The sequence below is a fragment of the Castanea sativa genome, chromosome 4 (genome assembly GCF_040712315.1).
Source record: "Castanea sativa cultivar Marrone di Chiusa Pesio chromosome 4, ASM4071231v1".
In the NCBI taxonomy this organism is placed as follows: domain Eukaryota; kingdom Viridiplantae; phylum Streptophyta; class Magnoliopsida; order Fagales; family Fagaceae; genus Castanea; species Castanea sativa.
The window spans coordinates 27,437,984-27,443,983 of record NC_134016.1 but is presented as its reverse complement, the minus strand read 5'-3'; positions in this window follow the sequence as shown (position 1 = coordinate 27,443,983).

Sequence of the window (6,000 nt, the reverse complement as noted above, 5' to 3'; positions counted from 1 at the left end):
GAGATGCTAGCTCTTCCAGCTCTGACGAGATGTCTACTTGACACTCTTACTCTTTGTCACTCATGACAAAAAGGGAGAGTAGTTTTGGATATAAGAGTAGTCATTCTTAGGGGGAGAGTTAGGATATAGTAGATTTTTGTTAGGGGGAGTGCTGATATCTTGAGGGATGTAATGAGGATTACTTGTATCTTTTTTTTTCTTTTTTCTTTTTTCTTTTAGAGATACATTGTTCTTATACCTTAGGTCTTGTGACCATTTTTTTACATACATTGTGCTTATCTTTTTGATATATATGTGATGATGTATGTTTTTCTTCACCTACCTTTACATGTGTTGTTTCTTTTCTCTCTCTATGCACATGCTTCTTATTATTTGTATGCAATCTATTATTTATGTTTCATATAAAGATGCCTTGATATGTTTTGTTTAAAGTGTTTTAGAAATACAAGCTGTCAAAGTCTACTTGTCATGAACTCTATTCTTGCAAAGTTTTTCAAGAGTTTATGTTAAGATAGATTGTATTGTATTCAACAAATGAGCATGAGTTGAGTGTTTTATGACTTCTCTCATATGTTCATCTGTTTGTTGTGGTTTTGTTATGGATTGCCAAAGAGGGAGATTGTTAGGACATATGTGTTTCACTTGTTAGGAACATATGTCATTATTTTATGTAATTGGCTAATCCTTTGACAAAATGCACTTTACTTGTATTTGAGTAGATTTAAGATGTTTTTAATACTTCAAGAAACAAGGTTTCAAAATCAAGTGTTAAAGCCATGCAAGTCTGTCCATGAAACAAGCTGAAGAAGTGTATGTCATTAAAGCTCAATAGCTATCTCGACAGCTAGTATCTATCGAGCTTAAGAAGTTGTTTCAGCCCTATGGCTCGACAGCATCTTGACAGATGCTATCTGTCGAGGTTTAATAAAAACAAAATTTTAGATTTGTTTTGATTCCAATCCGTGAATATGTCTTTGGGCCTTCTTTTCTCATAACCCTAGACATATAAAAGAATTATTTTAAGGGCTGTCAAATAGAACACAAGTTGCACAAGCATTGAGCAAAACCTATTCAAGCAATTTGTGATCGGAGAAAAAGTTTGCCCTAGTTCATCTCTTTTGTGAAGAAGCTGCTGTGTTTATACACCATAGAGTTTTGTAACAGAGCATCTTCTTGTTCTTCATCGTGTAGATGAATTGAAGAACTTTGTAACCAACATCTTTCTCAAGTTGGTGATTGAAGTCGTGTATTGGGATTCGCGCAAATGGTTAGTCATGTACTGGGAGCCGTGCATCAAAAGGAGAGATTGTCACTACAGAACAAGTCCAATTGGGTATTAGGGTAAGGGTTTAATTGTAGGTTGGTAGAAGGTACTGGAATTCCTTTACTTGTAACCACTTGTTTTGATAATAGTGGATTCTCAGGAGTGGTAACCTTAAAATCACCTGGTGGGGTTTTTGCCTTGGAAGTTTTCCTCATTCGTAAACAAATCACCGTGTCAAAATTATTTTCTTCTGTACTTTAGTTTATTGGTGATTTGATTGTGCTACCACGCGTTTGCATGTTAAATTAATTAATTAATTAAACTTAACTAATTAATCAAATTAATTCATCACGAGGGGTCAATACGTTTTTGGCCTATCAAATTGATGAACATCCTCCACCACGTTCCCCAACAATGACTGGTTAGCCATAGAAGAGGATATAGCTTTCATAACATTAGCATTATCCCCTGACACAACAAGTTCTGAAAATCCAGCATTAGTTGCAAACTCCTTTGCTTTTCTACAGGCTAGCAGCTCGGCTTCCTCACTATTGCTCACAGATGGACCTTTGGCAGGCATGGCTGCCATCACCTTGCCCTTATCATTTCTAATAATTGCTCCAAACCAAGAACTGTTACTCTACGAGAAAATGGCCTCATTGAAGTTCAATTTGAAAATAGATTGAGGAGCTAGTTTCCATATATCACTGCTTGATTGCACAAAGGGAGATGCATTCTACTGATCCTAGGTTGCCCGATACTCCTCCAAGTATTTTGCATCCCTCTTATTCAGCCAATTTGGATCTTGAAACATTCCCCCATGTGGCAGTCTATTCCATTGATTCTAGATGAACCAAGATTAGACCAAAAACAGTTCCAAACCCTACAACGAAAGTCGATTGAGCAAATACTCAATAAGCTGGATCATGTCAGATTGTCCATGTGAGCACTTTTACAGCTTCAATATGCTCCCATCCCACACATCTTGAGCAATATCACAATCCCACAAGACATGTATGATCGATTCTGGAAAGCTAGTGCAGTTCAAGCAAATACTATCATCAACCACTCGTCGCTTAGTAAGGTTCAGACATGTTGGCAGAATCTCATGGCATGCTCTCCATCCAAAGACCTTGATCTTTTTAGGAATTCAAAGTTTCCACAAAGTAGCCCATACTTGTTTTCCTACATAGCCACTGGAATTTTCAGTCCAATCTTCACTCCTCAGAACTTGTGTAGCTACCCTGTATGCAGATTTTATAGAGAACATTCCATTCTTATTAAGGAGCCAAATAATTGCATTAGGAACATATCTTTGGCTCAAGGGAATCCTACAAATCGCTTCAGCATCTTCTCTATGAAACATGGACATGATAAAATTTCATCTCCACCAATGCAAATCCGGATCAATAAGATCTAAAACTAACAAATCCTTTGTTTCTTCATTTGTCGGATAGAGGATTTTGTGTGTTGGATGATTTGGGATCCATCTATCCCACTGAACTCTTATGGAAGAGTCATTTCCAACTCTCCAACAACAACTTGATTTAAGAATGGGAAGTGTTGCCATTATGCTTTCCCAAACAAAGGAGCAATTTGGTGACTCAACAGCCTCAAGAAAAGTAGACCGTGGGAAATATCTAGCTTTATAACACTTATATAATAGGGAGTCATCTTCTTGTAACATTCTCCACCCTTGCTTAGCTAGCATAGCTAGATTGAATGCTCTCAAGTCTCGAAACCCCATTCCACCATCTTTCTTTGAAATTGATAATTTATCCCAACTTTTCCAATGAATTTTCCTTTCATTCCCAACTTGTCCCCACCAAAATCTTGCATACATTGCATCTAATTCATCACATAATTTAATCGGAAGTTGAAACACACTCATTGTGTAAGTGGGGATGGATTATGCCACTGCCTTAATGAGAATCTCTTTCCCAACCCTAGATAGTAGCATTCCTTTCCAACTTTGTAGTTTCTTCCTTACTTTATCCTTTAGATAGGAAAATGTAATAATAATAATAATAACTAGTCACTAACCCGTGCGATACACGGGATAGTTAAATAAAAATTAGAAGTACTTATTTTGCTTAAAGGTTTATTTTCTTTCATATCATTGGTTTCACATAACATATCCTAGCATGGGCTATTCTATGGTGATGACTGCACATTATACTCAATTGCAATTAAATCTACTATCCACCACCAATCTAATCTATGTTATCTTGATAGTAGATCTAAAAATTGCATTCTCATATTCATAGAGTTTGTCACATCATTATTATTATCTATATATAATACAAAACCAAAATTTTAGACTTTTTGATAGACTTATGATAGAATTAGGATTAAAACATAATTATAATTTCTTTTAATTAGACCTCACTTTAGGTTTCAAAAAGAAAAAAGAAAGACTCATGTAAAAAAAAACTTTAGGATTAAGGAAAAAAGAGAGAGAGACTCCTGTTAAGACTCTCTCACTATTTAATTTTAAAAAAGACCACACGTTAGATTTTTTTTTTTTTTAAATGACTCACTTTAGGATTCACAAAGAAAAAAGAAAAAGAAAAACTCACATATTAAAAAAAAAAACTTTAGAATTAAGGAAAAGAGAGAGAGTGACTCTTGTTAAGACTCTCTCACTATTTAGTTTTAAAAATTAAAATTTTTATAAATTAAAATGATGATGTGGAAAATTGTATTTTTTATATTTTTTATTTAAAAAAGGACTCACTTTAGGTTTCAAAAAAAGAAAAAGGAAAAAAGAAAGACTCATGTATAAAAAAAAACATTAGGATTAAGGAAAAAATAGTGAGAGACTCCTGATAGGACTCTCTCACTATTTAGTTTAAAAAATTAATTTTTTTTTTTTTTATAAATTAAGATGATGATGTGGAAAATTGTATTTTATTTATTTATTTAAAAAGGACTCACTTTAGGTTTCAGAAAAAAGAAGAAAGAAAGATTGATGTAAAAAAAAAAAAAAAAATTCATGTTAAGGAAAAAAGAGACAGAGCCTCTTAATTGGACTTTCTCACTATTTAGTTTAAAAAATTTTAAAAAAATTATAAATTAATAATTATGAATTTTTTTTAATTAGACCTCACTTTAGGTTTCAAAAAAGAAAAAGAAAAGAAGAAAGACTCTTGTAAAAAAAACTTTAGGATTAAGGAAGAAAAAAAAAAAGAGACTCCTATTTGGACTCTCTCACTATTTAGTTTTAAAAAAAGACCATAAGTTAGAATTTTTTTTTTTTTTTAAAAAAGGACTCACTTTAGGTTTCAAAAAAAGAAAAAGAAAAAAGAAAGATAAGCAAAAAAAAAAAATTTAGGATTAAGGAAAAGAGAGAGAGAGAGAGAGAGAGAGAGAGAGAGAGAGAGAGAGAGAGAGAGAGTCCTTTTAGGACTCTCTCACTATTTAGTTTAAAAAATTCAAAAAAATTTATAAATTAAAATAATGACATGGAAAATTGTTTTTTTTTTTTTTAAAAAGGACTCACTTTAGGTTTCAAAAAAAAGAAAGAAAGAAAGACTCACATAAAAATTAAAATAAAAAACTTTAGGATTAAGGAAAAAAGAGAGAAACTCTTGATAGGACTCTCTCACTATTTAGTTTAGAAAATTAAAAAAAATTATAAATTAAAATGATGATGTGGAAAATTGTATTTTTTTTTAAATGACTCACTTTAGGTTTCAAAAAAAAGAAAAAAAAGACTCACGTAAAAAAAAAAAAAATTTAGGATTAAGGAAAAGAGAGAAAGAAAAACTCCTAATAGAACTCTCTCACTGTTTTGTTTATAATTTTTTTTTATATAAATTAAAATGATGATGTGGAAAATTGTTGGAGATTCAGATGTTTGGGTTTTATCTATACTAATCGCTAACTCGTGTTATGCACGGGAATCTATTTATTTATGAGGTATCTTAAATTGATTAAGAAATTATACCATTGCATGATTTGCTCTTGTATGACTTCAATTTGTGTTACAATTTGCTATTGTATGCTTGAACGTGCAATGACTTACCAAAAATTTGTCACACAGTTTCAAATACTGCAAAAAAATAACTCAAAAATTCAGATATTAAAACTTTGAAATACCAAAATATTAAAGAATAAGATGATTTATTGCTTAGAAATTATTGAAACAAAACAAAATATATATGACTAAACAATAAAGAAATATAAGAGAAAGATGGGTTGCATTCAAAAAAATAATCTATGGCTATAACTATTAAAAGGAATCAAAAGATTTAGAGCCAACAAATTATAGATAATATGTGTGTGTGTGTGTGTGTGGCTATACAAATTTAGATGTCAAAATTTCTAAAATGAAAAAAAAGATATATAATCAAAGTATAAGTTATTGAAACAATTCAAAAAATATGACTATTCAAAAGACAAATATAAGAAAAAGAAAAAAAGTATACAAACCCATAAAGCAATAAGTTTTAAATTCTAACGGGTCTAAACTTTAAAAGAACCTTCAAGAGCCAACGTTGAAATAATGAAAGCCATACCTCCTCTTAATATATTGTATATAAGTTTTCTACCCAAGAAATTAACATACTTTCATATGGTGAGATAAAGCAAAGACATATGCAATAGCATCAACCTTAAACAAAATTTGAGAATGACGACAACCTTAAACAAAATTTATACACATTCACTTTTATTGGTACAATCATTTGAAAAACAATTCTAAAATACCCAAATGTAAGAGACACATTGACTTG